The sequence below is a fragment of the Natator depressus genome, chromosome 4, assembly GCF_965152275.1.
Source record: "Natator depressus isolate rNatDep1 chromosome 4, rNatDep2.hap1, whole genome shotgun sequence".
Taxonomy (NCBI): domain Eukaryota; kingdom Metazoa; phylum Chordata; order Testudines; family Cheloniidae; genus Natator; species Natator depressus.
The window spans coordinates 84,002,761-84,021,830 of record NC_134237.1 but is presented as its reverse complement, the minus strand read 5'-3'; the positions used below and the strand labels follow the sequence as shown (position 1 = coordinate 84,021,830).

Sequence of the window (19,070 nt, the reverse complement as noted above, 5' to 3'; positions counted from 1 at the left end):
CTGCATGAGGGGACCAGACATTCTAGGAGTTGGGTACCAGCACATTTTACTTCCTTAAATTAGTTGTTGAATAAGGCTTCAGCATTCCCCACTTGGGCCCCTACTCAAAATGATGTGCGTTAGTAAGTCTCTTCCAAAATTATGTTTTTCCCTTGTGGCTTTATGATGGTATTACTTCGATAGAAGTGGGCTTCTGAGCTGCTATAACTAAGTCTCATCAGCACTTTCAGAAGTGTTCATTTCCTGAACTTTAACATTTCTCAAACTGTATCACTGGAACTCTTCTTCCATCACATGGTTTCCATGCCCCTTTTTCTCTGCTTTACTCATTGAATTTATTTCCATTCAAGTGTTAATTGAAAGTCAAAATCTCAGGGTTGCATGGTTATTTGTGGTTTGGCTCTCTGTTTCATGTTCTTCTTGTTCCTACCCAAGCTTCTAAACTCTTGCTGTAACACGTATGGTTTTAAAAAGTTACACTGTGCTTTACTTCCACCTTTACAGAGATAGTTTAACTACGTTTAAAATTGGGGTAACCTAAGGTCAATAGGATAAGTAATTTTCCAAACATAAAAGTCAGTAACAGAACTGGGAATAAGATCTGCAGACTCCAACCCCATTACTCCAACTCCTGGACATTCCCTTCTTACACCATTTTGAAGAGGAACAGAGTTCATTAGAATCTGCACTCAGTCTTTAGATACACTAGACATTCTTCCTCAACATCCAGCTCTTCCTATAATTGGTATAGCTCTACCAGTAACCACGGAAGCTTGTTTTACTGTCACCACTACTCCTCCGACAAGCAGGATTAGACTACACAATGGTAAGATGCCAGAGGCCACTGCTTTGTCTACAGTAAGAGCTTCCATCAATGCTATCACTGCTGGTAGTATTAGTAGAACAGAAATCCAGGAAAACCTTAGAAATGGAGACTTTCCCTTGTCTGTTGAACAATTTGAAGGGATAGTCTTTATAAACCAGGCTTTACAAGCACCTAGAAATAGAGTGTCCAGATTTGGAAGGTGTAACTAATACAGCAGACAATTACTTGCCTATTTAGGTAATTAAGATGTTTTTAAAAATACTATAAGCAAAACCCAGTTTGGTACTTGTCTAGATTGCTGTACTATGCCCATGGCAAATAGTCTATGTGCCTACCTTAGAAAAGGAAAGGAGGCGGGCAGGACAGGCTGATTTTATAGTGTTAATTCTTGTACTACACATACTTCAAAAATCCATTCTGGTCCTGTAACAACTAGAATTGAAATTGATTCTAGCTGTTAGAGGTCCAGAATGGATTTCTGAAATAAGTCTACAACAATAGGTGTGGACGAAATCTACAGAGATAATTGGCAACTAAATTAAAACAGTTTGAAAGATTTTCAATTTCTACAAAAGGATATATAAACATAGGAGGAAGCATTCTCTAGACATGGCATAAATTTGATTTTGAAGTTTTAAATGAAAGCTGATGGTGTAAAATGCTGTAGTTTGTTCACAAGGATAAAAATCCAACATCTGCTCTTGAGCCGTAAAATAGTACACATCTCTGTTTAAAGTAGGGGAGGTGACAGGATCTATTTTACTGTTACAAGTCATGTCAGCCTGGAATTAGAAGCCATCAGTTATATTGACACAGATCTGCCTGTGTACACAGAGTTCTGTTTCCAATATAAGATGACATTTATTATGAGATTTAAAATGGTTATGCAGGAAAAACAAAACAGAACAAGTGTTGTAATTTTCTTCTATAGAAGCAGGTTTTAAACTGTGATGTGGGGACCACTTGTTGTCCACCAAGCTGCTTGTCCACAATGGAGGGGCAATCTGTCACTCTTCAACTGGATGAAGACAGTGTAAGGAGTTTTGAGACCACTGATTCAATAAGAAAACTGTTGTAGGGTTACATCTTCATGACCTAGAAAACACTCCAGAGTTCACACTGACAGTGCGCGATAGTATGTGCCATGTATTAGGAGAAGCAACACCTACCAATTTAATCAAAACTTCACTGGCTTACATTAAAGAGAGAAACAATTGTGCGAGTACTCTATAATAGATGTGTGCCTTAATGAACATGCTACACTCGATACTTGCAATGCCTGCCAAATGACAAAAGTCATATTCTGGATACATGCACGTATGCACTTCAGGGTGTCAGGGAGAGACTGAATGATGGTGTGGTGTAAAGCACAGGGCGGTTGTGGGATCTCCATCATTGGAGATTTTTTAAGAGCAGGTTAGACAAACACCTGTTGGGGATGGGTAAATAATGCTTGGTCTTGCTGTAGGTGCAGCGGACTGGACGGGCTGGCCTCTCGACGTCTCTTCTGATCCTGGATTCTCTGATGTCTGAACAATTTTGTGGAAGAGCTAATCAGCAGCAGATTTTTAATTTCCATATTTAAATTAAACCTTTCCCCAAAAGAAAAAAACCTTAGGTTTTAAGAAATTTAAGACCACATTGGATAATGCATATTAATCTATTTCCACACTTTTTTCCTCCCCTTCCTGTGTTACAATCAAGTAGAAGTGAACTACTGACAGAACAGAAATATGAAGAAATAAGATTGGATTGGATTCACTCCCAAATAAAGTGAAGGCTGTAAAAGTTCAACAGGACAAACAGTCTTAATAATTCTCCTTAGTGAGACATTTGAACACAATTTAAGTAACTATGCCAAGCACTAATTTAATGGGAAGCAATTCTTCCAACATGACCAATGTTTAGTTAATGGATTAGCAAACAATATAACTCAGAAGATTTGTCCACTCAATTTAATCATACATCCACAAGTTCTGACATTTGCCTCAAGCTCATCTGAACTGCCCAAAGTTTTTGAAAGAGACCCTGTGTAAGGCCCAAGGGTTTGCGGAGGGCTGCACAAGTACCACTATGGTCAAAAAGCTAAAATAATCCGACGTTATCACCAACACCATTTCTTAAACCGTACCCACAGCTACTTGGGATGATCAAAGACTTAACTGAGCCAAAGTATTACTATAACCAGACATAGTTGGTTATTTTCTTGAAGTCCTTTAAATCCATTAGTTATTTAAATCATGCTAGTGCAGTTGGGTAATGTTGAATTATTGGAATAATTGCCACTGGACTTAAATTTGGCCCGTTGTATATAGAACACACTGGAAGTCCTAAAGTAGTACATAGGTTGAGAATTTGAGGGGTCTCCAGACACTTGAACCATATTTTAAATCATTGTATTAGGTGGTGCCAAGATTATATCCCCAACTTCAGCTTCTTAGTTTACAATACACAGTGCATTCAAAGACAACCTGCACTAGAGACTTATGGTTGCATGCATGCATGCATGCATGCATGCAAGTCAGTTCTAGAGAGGTTGCTTCAAAAGCTAAGGAGCAATTTCCGCATTTGTAAGTGAAAATGTTTGAAAGAGTACCAGAAGCATTACAATTAAACACATTAAGAAACCTCCCATTATGTAGATATTGTGCTTCATATCAGGACCAGAAGCTTCAATCCCACATACTCACCCTGATGCAGTTTGCTGCAATTTCAGGATGAAAAGTAGTTTGCTAAAAAGAGTCTCCCTTTTGCTTACACTGCACAGCCCTTATGTAATCTTTCAGGGACAAGCCAGGAGAAATTACTGGGGTATATAGTCTACAACACACCTACTTAGGCTATAGATTAAAACTAACATTTTTGAACACGTAACAGTGAGGACGCAGGCATGATAAAGCTTTTGGGTGGGAATAACTCAGATACAGCCAATACAATTTCTCCCATTAAGTTAGTGACAAGATTTGTTGCAAAACCTAACACAGAGCTCTTAAAATCTGAAGACTAGGTAACCCTGAATTGCTAGTATTATTTCAGCATTATTTGTAACGCAGTAACATCCAAAGGCACCAGTTGCTAATTAAAATCTGTTCTATATGGGTCAGACCAGCCAGATACTACTACCTGATGGCTGCTCAGTAGCCAATATAGAATGAGCTGGGTAGTCAGTTGAGTTCCCTGTGAGCAGATATTCATATCCCCAGTGCCACCACACCACAACCGACACCCCTGTTGGCAGTTACAGCAGAAATCAATGACTTCACATAGACCGGGAATGAACTCTTTCACATCCAGGTAACTGCTGCAGCACATTTGAAGGATAATATAAGGAAACCCCACCTGAAGCGCTCCCCTGCAGCAGGCCGTGGCACCTGCCTCAGTTTCCCTTCTTTAGACTCCCCAGCAAAAGTCCAGAGGCTTTCTGTGGGTAAAGAGACCTTGTGCAGTTAATTACAAAAAGTCCCAAAACTATAGTCCAGATATCCCCCAGCATAGTCCAAACAGTAGATGCAACATACAACCCCGATATCCCTCACCATGCCCCAGCTCTCAACTGCAGCTCTCTACTGTTCCTGTACCAGAACAGCCACCCTATCCCTTCCAACTGGAAAGCAACACTGCACTTCCCAGCAGAAACCCCCACAGCCTTCTCTGTTGGGAGCATCCCTCACTCTCACTGGCCTCTCATGGTTCCTCTGCATCCAGCTCTCTGGCCCTGGGATGTGTCAGCAGGTCAATTCCTCCACTGCTCCCCTGCCTTCAACCCTCTGAGGCCCCTGACTCTGCCTCAGAGATAGCAGGCACCTCTCTCCTTTGCTTCTCTTGGCCTTCAGCCCTAGCTATCTGGCTTGGGGACGCCAGCCAGCAGATTCCTCTTGCTGCTCTCGTACCTTCAGCCTTCTCTCAGGTCCTAAACATACAGTCTCCTAGCCAATTGTTCCCCTCTTCCCAGTGAAGACTTGTAGAGATCTTTCCAATTCTCTCTGCAGCTTTCCCCAAAGACCTCCTCCAGTTTCCTGATGGACTCCCACCTGGATTCTCACTCAACGGGTTTCCCCCTGACCTCTCAGTCTCCAGGTGCTGCCTTGCCAAATGAGAGTCCCTGCTCTGACTCAGGGGAGCTGGACCTGCTTCAGTTACAGGGGCCAGCCATTCTGTGACATAGTATACTTATCCTGTACATAACTAGGGGATTTCAGTCTCTGTGGTTATTCATCTGGCAGCACTAAATTAAGAAATTTAAGGAACTTAATCTTCATTATGGCGAGATTGTGCTCCACATGTGAAAAGCCATCTCAAGTCTGAAGCTCACTAAGTTTCAGTGTTGGAAAGATCATACTTTTGCCTTCAGTGCCCATCTTGTAACAAGTTCTATAAATGTCAAAGGAAAGATATGCCACAGCTTTGATACCAACATAGAAAGACCCTCCATATGCAAATTTTAAATACTGTGGTGCCTTTTTTATTTGATCCCCATAAAGAGTGCTCTTAGTAGTATTTACATTAAAACTATTTGTCTTTCAGAGGAATTCAGGCTACAGAGAAGTTGCCTAGCATTTTAAGTTTGTGGGGCTTCTTCCCCCCCACCCCTTTCTTTTAAGCATATTCCCGCTCTTGCGTAGTTTCAGTGTCTGGAAGCATTTACACAGTGGAAGTTAAATTTCTCCCCCAGTAAAATGTTAAAACAACATGTGCTCCCATTTCACTTTCTAAAGTGAATATTTAATTTGAAGTGCAGTCTTTCAGCTGGGGACTTAAATTTTAAGTAATCTCTCAAATTTCATTCTTCATTGACTGCTTAGGGATACAAGCACACAGTATCTTTCAGGCAGCGGTATCATTGGTTTGGAAAAAACCCCATAATTGAACAAGCTTCCATAAATGTACTTTAAGAAGAAGTATTTTAGAGCATGTCCCCAGCTTATCATGCTAATTTCTGGTCAACAGAACAAGATTACATTTTTGTTCCACACACCCTATCTTAATAGCACCACTTCTATTGCTGCTGGCTAGAAAGTCAACTAAGTGAACTCAGTCAGTCTTCAACACTGGCCTAATGAGAGTATATTGGGGAGAAGGAAAATGTCAGTATTTAATACAGATTTACAGAAGATAGGGTCTCAAAAGCCAGGCGCCAGTTCTAAAAAGGGGGGCAATGAAGTTCTCATTTAAAAAAAAAGAAGCACACAACAATTACTATCCAATTACTAACCCCCACCATTTCGTAGCTACAGGAAAAAGAATTATTTCTGTATTTCCTGTTATGATACACCAGAAGTATTCTCCAGGTTACAAACTAACAAGCATTTCTCTCTGGGGATGTCTTCAGAACATTCCATGACCATTATTTTTAATTACTCTCTGCTGAATGTGGTCTAATAGTGACACAATAGAGCCCTCTGAAATGTCTTGCCAAGTTGACACAGCACTCTGTATATTATACAGCCATGGGAGACCCATCCTTTCTCCCTCCTACATGCACACACTACTTTCAACCTTTGTCCTTACTCCTGGGGGAATTCTGCACCACTGTGCTAGCACAGAATTCATGTCCCCAGCAGATTTTTCTCTCTCTATAGAAAATACATTCTGCTGGAGAGGTGCTGCAGTTATGCATTTTGCCCACCAGGAGATGCTATGACACCACAATAGAGGCATCTGACTCACCAGATACAGCAGTCAGCAGCCAACACGGAGGATGAGACTGTGTTCCTCACAACATCCTGGCCACGGGGCCAGGTGAGGAGGCATGAGGCTATTAGGCGTGGGGGGTACAGAGAACAGGGCACATGGAGTTGCTGGGGTCAAGGTGGACTGGGGTTCAGAAGAGCTAGTGGGTGGGACAGACTGTGGCAGGGGTGAATGGGAGTGGGGGTGCAGGGCCACATCAGGACAGGGGTGCTGAGTGGGGATGCAGGGACAATGGGGGCAGGGACACATGGGATGGGGGAGTAGGAGTGGCTGAGTGGAGGTGCAGACACACACTGGAATGGGTGGGGGGTGCAGGGACACATATGGAAAGGGCAGATGTGCCTGACTGAATGGGAGAAGCTAGGGGTCAGCCAGGGTCTGCATAGGGGAAGTTCCCCAACTCCTTAACAATCCCTCCCACTTTGGTGCTCCAGCCAGGGTCTTGCCATACTCTGCACAGCTCCCAGAAGCAGCGGCATGTCCCCCCTACAGCTCCTACACATAGGGACAGCCAGGGGGTTCTGCACACTGCCCCCGCCCCAAGTGCCACCCCTGCAGCTCCCATGAGCCGGGAACCACAGCCAATGGGAGATTCAGGAGCGGCACCTGTGGACAGGGTGGCACACAGAGCTGCCTGGCCGCCCCTCCAAGTAGGAGGGGGAGGGGGACATGCCACTGTTTCTGTAAGCTGCTTGAGGTAAGCGCCGCCCGGAGCCTTCACCCCTGACCCCCTCCCGTGCCCCAACCCCCTGCCCCAGCCCAGATCCCCTTCCTGCCCTCCAAACCCCTCAGTCCCATCCTGGAGCACCCTCCTGAACCCCCAACCCCTCATCCCCAGCCCCACCTCAGAGCCCACACCCCCAGCCAGAACCCTCTCACCCTCCTGCAACCCAACCCCCAATTTCATGAGCATTCACGGCCCGCCATACAATTTCCATACCCATAGGTAGCCCTCGGAACAAGAAGTTTGCCCACCCCGGGACTAGAGAGGTTTTTTAAATAGTTTTCTGATATTGGCACTAAATCAAATGGGGGTGGGAGGGAGAGAAAAAAAGGGAGGTGCACTTGAGATGCCTGCATGCTTAAAGACAAGGCGAAGGAAGATGAGGTTACCTAATAAGCATGACAATCACAACTCCTGTGTTTTTCTACTTAAAAGTTTTTATATAAGACTTAAGATTTTTCACCAGATTTAGATTAGAGACCTTTTACTACAGAATTTCACTAAACAGTATGTCAATTCAGATGCTCCAGTTTTCCTATTTCCTCCCTAACTGAAATGAGATCTTGCCATTTCCCCAGATTTTACTTTCATAAAAATAATTCAGTGTTCCCACAAGTACCGTCCGAACACTTTTTTACTTATGATGTTTATACCAGAAATAGCATGTGATAATGGACAACAACTGGCCATAAAAGACTGAAAAGGAGTTAAAAATTAAGGCGTCTGTTGTAAAGCAGGATGGAAGATTCTTCATAAGCTTAGAGACTCCTGTACTACCAGTGTCAGATGTCACTTGACAACATACTGCTACCAATGGAAGATTTATAAATAGCAATGGTAATTAAACACCTCGCACAGATACAAACTAGGGTTATTTAAGGTGAGTTTTCTCTTTTTGTGAATGTTCATATTGCTAATTTGAGCAGGAGGCTTAGGCTTTTTAGATTTAAAAATATCTTATACTCTTCTGTATTTCATTAGGGCCACATGCTGTCCATGCAGGGTTCCTGCATTCATGCTGTGCTGGGGCAGAAATTGTGGAGCTCATGAAAGGGTTGCAGACATTCCCACAAAGTGAAGTCTAGCGAAAGGAAGGTACATGCTGGGAGCCATGTTGCCAAGGCAACTGCACAGATCCACTGTCCATTTCCCTTCACAAAGCAAGGCTGCAGAACCAAAAAACAAGTACAGTTGTAGGATCTTGGCAGGGAAATTCCTCCTAGGACACAGTAGCCTGGGTCAAGGAGAAGGAAGAAGGAGAATTTGGGCCTGTCTCTTCAGGGTCATCATCTGTACCACAAACCTAAAATGTAAAGCTCTGTTTAAAAAGCATTTCCCCAGTATACTTGAGAATTTCATGTGAAACTGTGTCAAAAGCCTTACTAAAAAAAAAAAAAAAATAATCAAGATATATCACATCTACTGCTCCCTACCACCACTATCCACTAGGCCAGTCTGACCCTAACAGCATCCCAAGGCCAGAGGTCATGTGGCTTCCTAGTATCTAGCCAGGAGTTTCAGCTGGCTTGAGAGTATCTCAATTCATTGGTGTCATGTAATATCACTGGAAAAAAAACACTGGTTATTAATACCATTGTAAAACATATGTATTAATATTATATATGGAGTTATGGATGTTCTCTGATATTAAGTCTGTATTTGAACCAATTAGAAACAGGTCTCTCCAGGTCTTGAATACAAATAAAGTAGGGTTGACCAGTGACCATGGCACTGCAATTTACACGTGTGGTAAACTTCAAAGCTTATAAGTTACTTGGGAAGTCAGCATGTTTAGACAACAAATGACTGTATACATTTATCTGACAAACCTGGTCAACAGGCAGAGACAATGAAGACATGTTTACACGCAAGGTAAAGAAACCCATCAGGAGACCAAGTGGGGAAAGATTATCACAATCTTGATGGGGGATGGAAACTGTGTCCCCAAGAAGCTTTCCTGCCTCTTGAACCAAGGTCAACGAATGATATGCTTTTCAATGGTTTACTTGAATATAGGGAGTGCTGGTGAACCCCTAAGTTATCCATTATTTGGGGGACTAAAGAGGCCAGAGCTCTTGCAACTACAGAAAGATTGGTCCTTCAACCAAGGGGACTGAAGTGTCTGGAAATCAATTATAGGTGAGAAACCTGCTAAGGGAAAGATAGTAATTGGCTGAAATTAGGTTTTAGTCTTATAAGTGTATTGTTAATTTTGTCTGTTTGTAAATCTTTCTAACCTTGATTCCTTTTATTTGGCATCACTTAACCTATTCTGTTTAATAAGCTTGTTTTAATTTTTACTATAAACCAACCCGGTACTTTGATTAAAATAGAGAGTGTTTGTGAATTACAGTAAGGTGGTAAGCAGCTGATGTACTGTTTCTTCAAAGGGAACAGCAAACTTAGTAACTTCTGTAAGTGTACCATGAAAGGGTTTTGGAGTCACCCCTGCATCATGTAATGGATGAAAGACTACAGCGGGGCTCTCAGTGTTGTAGGTAAGTGCTGAACCAGGGCTGCACAAAACAGAAGACCACACATTTGAGGCATTTAAGGCACCCAGGGTTACATGGCAAGTGATAAACCCTTACTGGTCTGGATTGCACCCCAGAATGTCACAGCCAGTAGCCGTGTCAGAGGAAAATGAGGTTGGTTTGGCAAGATTTGTTCTTGACAAATTCATGCTGGCTATTCCTTATAACCCTCTTATCCTCCAGGCACTTACAAACTGGTTGCTTAATAATTTGTTCAAGTATCTTTCCATGTACCAAAGTTAGGCTGAGTGGTTCATAGTTCCTCAGATCCTTTTTGTTTTCCTGTGCAAAGATAGGTACTATTGTTTGCCCTTCTCCCAGTCTTCTGGGACCTCACCTGTCATCCAGGAGTTCTCAAAGATACTTGCTAATGGTTTCAAGATTTCTTCAGCTAGTTCCCTAAGTCCCCTAGGATAAATTTCATCAGGCCCTGCCAATTTGAATACATCTAACTTATCATAAATAGTCTTTAACCTGTTACTTCCCTATTGTGACTTGCATTCTTGCCGCCTTATTAATATTAATCATGTTCAGTATCTGGTCACCTTTTTAGTGAAGACTGAAGCAAATCTGGCACTAAACACCTCAGCTGTCTTGAGGTTCTCATTCATTATTTAGCTCTCCTTCCCCACCAGTAGAGGACCTACACTTTCCTTAGTCTCTCTCTTACTCGTACTGTATTTAAAAAACATTTTATTTTTGCCTTTTATATCCCATGCTAGGTGCAACTCATTGTGTGCCTTAGCCTTTCTGATTTTGTTCCTACATTCTTGTGCTATTTTATATGCCTCCTTAACAACTTGTCCCTATTCAGTTGGGGAGGCGGAATATCTACACCAATGGGAGAACCCGGGCACCACTACAGCATTTTAAACGTTGACAAGCCCTAATTGATGCAGAGGTGTTCGGTACCCAGACTGAGGTAGATTGTTCAGATGGAGGACGGAGAGGCAATTACAGGAGGAGATATCCACGTCAGACTGCCATGTCCTTTTGAAGTGGGCTTAAAGCCCTTACAGATGCTACATATGTCACTTACATGAGCCTCCCCCATGCACTGAAGACAGCTGGGGTGAGGGCTGCTGATAGTATTGCTTAACCACAAGAGTGGCAGGGCTCGAAACCTGGAGCATGCAGCATATCTCCTGTACTGGGTCCAGTAGCCAGTTTGGGTGCCAGAGCCACACCAACAAATTTTAAAACTACACTAACGAACCATACAGAAACTAAAAGGGCACTATTTACACATGAGACCACAAGACTTGCAGAAACAAGGAAAGGGAGCTCCAACAGTTGTCAGAGCTAGTAGGAAAGACCTGAGGAGAGGATTAGGGGCAGCTCCACCCTTTATGCCTGCATGCAATACGTGTTTGTGCCACTCCGATGGGTATCACCTAAGGGGAAAAACCTCTGGCAAGCGTGCACACACACCTACAGTGGAATGGACATGTGGCATCACTCAAAGAATATACAGACTCACACCTCTGCTCACATGTTTTCCATACACACATCTTACAATAATTATGACCACCCTTGTGACATAGGCTTCAGAGACGATTCTTTTGGTGAACCCAGGGGATCCCTGCACCCTTATGTTCTCCTTTGCCCTCTGGCAGTTGGCATAGGGAGGTCCTGGGGTCACAATTTAAGTTAGCCTGATAGTACATGCTAAACTGAAAAGACGTAGCACAGAACCTTGTATAACCACACATGAAAGACCAGTGCTCTCAGAACAGTTTAACGGTTGACCCAATGTGACTATTTCACAACAGAGAAATGAATGGAACCAATGCAATAAGATTTCTTCCATCTCAGCCACGGGTCACAAGTATTAACAAAACTTTTGTCAGCTATCAAAGGCAACTGGACTAAATCAGAATGGACATTGACTTCTGTGAACCACTAACTGGAAATCAGCCAGGTTGATTACTCCAGTCTCCAAAGCATAAGCCATATTGATTTTCTTTACTTCTTCCAAAAGAGTCCAGCTTGCAAAATCTGTTGCCATGCCACAGTCTTCTTAGGTCACCTTACCCCATAATGACTGCTATACAGTGTGGTATTTGGTGACTGTCCACATGAAGACATTTTGAGCTTTGGCACCTTGTCTACCCAGAAGCATTAAAAGGTAGACTATAAGACCAATACCCTCCCCGCCCCCACCCCACCCCCCACTTAATGTTCTTCAGTGATGAGGGGTGGGTGTTCTTTTGCAGGTTGCAATATAAACTTCTGTACCCAATGAATGACACTGGTCTACAACACCAGTGATTCTTGCACTTACCATGTGACATGGACCTGTAACCAAAGTAATGGCTCATATGGTCCCAATCCATTCAGTAACAGCCCCACAGTACTACAGGTAGAGAACATACTGTGCAGCAAGATTTTGACTGATTAAAGTTAAATCTACTTCAGCCAACAAGTAACTTGACAACTCTTTTGCTCTACAAATATTACGCGTTTCAAAGTGCAAGGGCTTGTGTGCCTACAAAGTTCAAATTGCTAACAGTACTACAAAACAATGAACCAATTCATCATTGTCTTGAAATCAAGCTACAAGTACCCAAACTACCATGGTCCAGCACTGAAGCTAAAGGGCATCACTTTCCTCATAGAATGGTTTCTTTGTGCTGTAGAAAGTTAAAATTAAATTGAGCAGGTTGGTAATAGAAACCCTTTGTTTTCTTATTACCAAAAGTCATCTGCCCTTTGATACCAGGCTCACTTGTACGGATTTCACGACGGGCATGACAAAGGCTGGAATTTGAAAATTTTAAAAGCCTTTATTTAAAAGCCATTAAGATTGCTAAGTGGTGTTGTTACTGCTCTGTTACAAAACCCAAATGCTAGAAAGCAAGGAAACTTAAGCGTTATAGAATAAATCTTATACTGCTTAAACACATATATATTGTTTATATCAAGGAAACAAAATGCATTTTGGGGTACACAATAACCCTAATTAGAATCCACAGATTACTGGAGCTTTATGTATTTTTCTTTTCCTGATTTTAGCACCTAAGTTACTCTTTTAGGAAGCAGAGTGCAAAATATCAGTTTTATTAATTTTTTACTTTGATTTCAAAGAATGCTTCAGGAGCACTTCATAGATCATTAAAAATACAACCCAACTAAGAGCCATAGGAACAAACCAACCATGTGCCACATACGAAAAGGGGCCGCATATTTAAGTTAACCCATCTCTGCTCTCTCAAAACCCCAGTTCTTCCTCCCCACAAATAAAAGCCCCACAGCCTCACCTAAACCACCAACTACGCAGGGCTTGCATTTAAGGCTGACCAATGTGTGTCATTATCCTATACATAATTATATTCTTTACAAAACATTGTATTTTGAGATAATGGGTGAATATTTGTTTTGAGTCATAATTAAAGATCTTGTGATAAGAAAAATGAATTTTTGTATTTTTATTTACACATTAAGTCATACTTGACTAAGAACTACTGCCTTGCTTTAGTAGCTATTTTCTTTAATATTTCATGTTTCCTTATGCAGGTAAATAAAACATTTTTAAATTTGGCACATCACATATTGCCAAGTTAAAGGTCTGAGTGCTGCTGATAACTAATTGTGGCGCCTGTGGATCTTCATCTCATTCAATCCACAATGGAGATGCGCACATCACATCTGAAGTTAAGTTAGCCAGATGTATGACAGCTTTGCTTCATTCCAGTATTGGTGAAGTACTAAAAATCATGACCCATTAAGTGACAGACTAGAACCCACTGTCATTTGTTCCACAGCCAACATCCCAAACTAGACCACAGTGCCTTCCTGCTAAGCAACTGAACATCTCTCTGCTTTAGTTACCCCATCTAAAAATGCAGCTAGTAATGCACTTAGTGCTTTTTTCTGTAGCTTTCTAATAATTTTACACAGACATGCATTATCCCCCACTTTACAGCTAATGTAACTAAGTGCAGGAATTTGAGCAGATTTATGAGAGTGTCGATTGGTCTATATAACCCTTTGGCCGTAAAACTCTTCTTCCGTGATCTCATCTCCAACAGACCTGGGCACCTTCTCCCCCTGCCAAAATGGGAGAGGCACACAAAGTGGGCAGGAAAAGCAAGAAGAGTAATTTGGAAAATCCTGGAGTTTCCTTTGGGGGAGAAGGGAGAAACAAAAGTCAGCCTTAAAATGGGAAGGTGGCTGTAATCTTAAGTATTATGGAAAGGGGTCAGCTCCTCTCCATAATAAGCCACAGCTGTCAATGGAAATGGTCATGAACTTATAACTCCAACATCACAGGCCTCTACCACTTGAGGATAAATCTGTAGGTGACAGCTAATGGGATAGCTACCAGCCCTCCACAACACTATGCAAAGCTTTCAATTCAGTTTACCGTGATTAAACCTCAAGCTTAAATGGGGCATTCATGTCAGCTATTGAATTCTTAAATAGGAAAATGAAAGATCAGGTATTTTATATGAAATAACTGATTAAGTCACTCCATGTTTAGGCAGCTTGTTAGGAAATCAGGTTGGGTCACCTCTAGCAGTCAGGCAGGGATTCCTCCCCTCCCCCTGCCTTCTCATGTATTCTGGTTTTTTTCTGAAGGATCAGAGATGGCCATAGCTGGAGCTGGGACATTGGACACCATGGCCCAGTGCGCTGAGCACTCTCTCAGCTGCTTGGCTGGCTGGTTCTTGTTCACATACCCAGGGTCCAACTGACCACCCCATGTAGGGGGGAGGTGAGGAAGAAGTTCGCCCCCAGATGAGATTGTTGGTAATCTTGAGGGTTTTTCCCCCCCTTCCTCTGCAGCATGGAGCGCAGGTCATTTGCTGGGACTGTCTGATTTAGAGATACCCAATTCTCTGCCACTGCAGGGCATCACACATTGGTCCCCCCTATTCTCTGCCTGTAGCACATAAAAGTCTCCTGTGGGCTGTAATATTTTGGTCAAATTTTGATTTAATGTGCAGGTGCTGTTGATGGCCTGAGATACACAGAAGGTCAGACTAGATGAGGGGGTGGTTTCTGATTACCTTAAACTGATTAAGCATAGATTTAAAGGTATGGACGGAAGTTAAAATAGGCATATAACAGATAACGTCAAGTTTTATTGTCCATTTAATTCAAGCATTTGGGATTGAAATTGAAGGACTGGTGGTTCTGTGTGGTTGCCAGAACAGATTATCAGAACTGGCAGTTATCTGTAGTGCTGAGAAGATTTCACCATAAGTTATCCTGATGCTTTTTTCTCATTACACAATAGAATACATGATACTAGTTTTAAGAATAACTAGCATTTGTTTCCATAGGGTTTTTACCCAATACAGTGCCAATAAATATGGTTGAGTCACTCAGACAGATGTGTATGACAATAGTTTGGAATCTGCTATACTAGCTTTTAAGTTCAAATAAGTATGTCATGCTGATTACCCTGAAGATTTTGCTCTAGAGTTACTGCTAGAGTGATATTCTGTTTTTCAATTTTTCCTTGTCTTGTGAAATGAATATTTATCATTATGTACAGGTTGCATCATTTCTGCTATATTAAACTAAATCAGTCTCTGGTAGACTTTTGGATTTAGTTAATTTCTTGTAGCAGTTTCAAAGGCATTTTTGATAGCTCCCTGCTACTGTATCAAACGACTTTGCAGTTATTTGACTATTCTGTGTTTTAGTTATTTCTAAAAAGAACAGTACTATAGGAAAGTTGATTTTAAGAAAATATTCAGATTAAGTGACAATTCCAAGGTATGAGCCTTCTGGAAATTGTGTGTTATTGTGCTTTGAAGGCACTGCTTTATTACCCTTAATTTGATAGATTCCCACCTCACATGGACCACTTGATGAGTGGTCTTAAAAACTAGGTTGTACAAACAAATGGTATCTGCCTGATTTAAAACGTGCTAGGTCTGTATTGATTTGTCTGATCATTTTAGAGTTTGAGGGGGAAAGGTTTTTGGGGTTACAATGGTCTGAAATTCTTGTCATGATATGACTGTGCATTGGCTGTCTTGATATGAGAAGTCATGTTTCCAGGTCAAGTAGTCAGCCACATAGCTACCATTTATTTCTCTCTCTTTTATTTTTATTTTTTTAAAGCAAGCCAAAAGCAGGATACTAAGATTTTGTTTTGTGAGACTCAAAGTATATGAATAATACAAGGAACTATGTAGTTTCACCCACAATCCTTCAAAAATTATGGTACTGCAAACCACTGTAGTTTTGCTCTCAGTTACCATCATTAGGTCCTTTTGTCAAATGTACTGCTTTGTATAAAAAAGGAAAGAGAATATATGTATGGTCCAAGACTGTCTTTCTCCAACATTCTTAAAGGTGACAACCATCCAGACATGCTGATCTAATCCGTCACACCAATCATGCATGAAGAGTATTAAGTACTTAAGATCACTTCTATTCACTGTTTGGGTTAAACATGTTCTTAAACAGTCAGTAATATAGGAAGTATGTTTGTCTCTTCATTAATGAAACATCAAAATGATGATTCACTTTTAACTCTTCACTTACACATGCTGATTAAGATTTTTTTTTTTGCCATTATTTAAGATTGAATAAGCTAACTATGACTTATTTTAATAAGAATGTCTGAAGGAGGGAACTCAAGGATGATTTTTTTTTAATAAGGTCACTATGTAGACTTCAGATTTCATATTATCTCTAAGTTATCTACAGAATGTATACATACTGTAAAAAAAAAAAAACAACGGGTTGCTTTGAGACTTTCACAAATGAGGATGAAAACAGAGCATTACAAATCTGTGAGTAACTTCTGATACCATTCCTCATGACAGAAGTTAAATCCTATTTTCCCAGAGGTTCTGAATCTGATCTGTGAGCTGCCGGTGGTCTGTGAAGATGTAGCATGTCAGCTGGTACTGTCTCCTTTATTTTCAATCTGCTAAATCATATTAAATATATTACTTGATTACTACAGCTGTATAAGCAATTAGCATATCTGTCACAAGAAGGTTACGCTCATGAAAGGGAAGGAAAGCCATCTATGCAATTACAACCGAGAGGGGGTCCATGATAATCTCTATTAAAACAGAGTCCACACTATAAAAATACAGTGTGATCACTTGGGCATGCTGCGAGATCCAGGGAGGATGCTACTTTTTTTTTAAATGCAATGAAATCACTGTGTTAAGAGACATGCTGGCTGATGCTGCAGCAGTATAAATAGGCTTATTCCTGATGATCTGAAACATCAGTGTTATGTATAGCATGATCATGTGCATGAATTTTATTACGTTGTCACCCTTATTTCAGGGTAAGAGGCCCACACACAAGCTTTATCTGCTCTCAAGTTACATAAAAACATAAAATTGTCAATATATTATGCTGAGTTAACAGGGGTAAAACGCCGATGAATGTATATACTACTACCCAGTATTGAACGTGAGCTAGTTTAACATATATTCAGCACTGGTCACCCTCTTTGCTGGTGCAGTTATATGCTCTGCTGTTTGTTCAGAAGCACTGACGTGACAAGAGATGAGAAAAGTGAGAAGCATGGTCTAGCTGAACTTTGACTACCATTTCAAGGGCTGTGGGTCATACCTGAAAGCATGAAAAAGACAGCCAGCCAGAATCTCTTTATAGGGATGTTTGTATAACTAGGACTTGTGGTCACCAATATATTTCATGTACTGTATTCAATAGTTTTTTATGAATAGGAATATCTGGAGGCAGATTTTATTCAGATGTCCACTTAATGCTAACAATGCAAGTCTTTTTTTGTTTAAGATTACAACATGATATTGGAAATTTAAACTGATTAATACTATATACAACTATAGATTCACTGGGTATATTCAAGGCCCTTTATTTTTGTTTAATGTTTCCTGGGAATTTATTGGTATTTATTAAAAAGCAGCTAGTGAAAATCAGTGCAAAAATAACTCAGTTATTTGGGTAAATACCAGGGTTAATACTGGGAGACAGGAAGACAGAAAAAAAAGCAACAAAAATGTGTATTTAAAGTCTACATTAACAGTATGTACACTGTTTCAGAGTAACGGCCGTGTTAGTCTGTATTCGCAAAAAGAAAAGGAGTACTTGTGGCACCTTAGAGACTAACCAATTTAGCCACAAGTACTCCTTTTCTTTTTGCGAGTGTGTACACTTGCATTTGTACATGCGTAAGAATATCTTACACTACATTGCCTTACTTTAAGGGACAGCCTTACATTTACACTTAGTCTAATTTATTAATATAAGTACATCTAATTAATATAATCTATTGATTTTCTTGACCACAAGAAAGAATCCCAAAATTAGGTTAAAAAAAAACAGTAAAAAACAAATACCTTTTGTAAAACCTAGGAATTTTTCAGGGGGAGAAAGGTAAAAACCACTAACAAAGGGCCTTAGGTATATTTTACTATTTTAAAATATACAAATTCAGGTAACCAATAAAGAATAAGTTTAAGATTGACTGATTTCTTGCATTATTGCTAGACCTGTACTTCCTGAGACATGCTGTGTGTGAAGACATCAGATTGTTAGTAACATTCAGATAAGTAGAAAAGATATGGAGATTTATCCATAAAGAGTTTTGCAACATCAAGTTACATTAAAAGTTATCTTACAGGTTATATTACATAGCTGAAAGTCTGCTTGGAGATTCTATGTTGCATTCAACCTCCTAACCCTTTTTAACATTAAGTGGGAGCTGAGAGACAGACATTAACTTGCCAGAAGACTGATAGAGGAGGAAAGAGGCCATGATAAAATGTACGCAGACATACAAAATGCCAGGAGAGATGAGAAAACAGTGACTAGTAGAGCTAAATGGCCTGTCAAGGAGACCTAGAGATTCCATGAGATGTTAGAAGAGATGAGTGGTGGCCAAGAGAGAAAGGAGATGCCTGGGAGGCAAAACGAGACACAGGCAGCTGCACAAACTTACGTTTGGAGGGGAAGAAGGAGAAAAGATCAGTCAGACAAAGTGGGAGTGGGAGAACATTTTTGTTTGTTTGTTTTTTTACTTTCCCCTGCCTAATATAGACCCCATATATAGCAACTGTATTCCACAAAAGGAATTTCACACAAAAAACCCAACTGCATCCATAATCATTTATATATTTACTAGATAAAAACATGCGACTTGATGCTTAGGAAAAAATTCACTGAAGACAAATCAGATTACATTCCTTTAAAACATTTTAAAATATTTTTGCTACAATATATTGTAGCTAGAGTCATATGAAAGAAAACATCTGTACTTCCAATCACATTGCTATTACGGCTAAAATTAAAAAGGATTTTCTTTAAGGATGAAATTTACTCTCCCTGC

At 40.7% G+C, this 19,070-nt stretch overlaps 1 protein-coding gene across 5 annotated transcripts in view; it reads right to left on the bottom strand.

Moving 5' to 3' along the window:
* The window catches only part of MTUS1 (microtubule associated scaffold protein 1), a 190,351-nt gene that overhangs the window by 90,049 nt on the left and 81,232 nt on the right, over window positions 1-19,070 (bottom strand). The gene's annotated exons all lie outside the window — the stretch shown is intronic.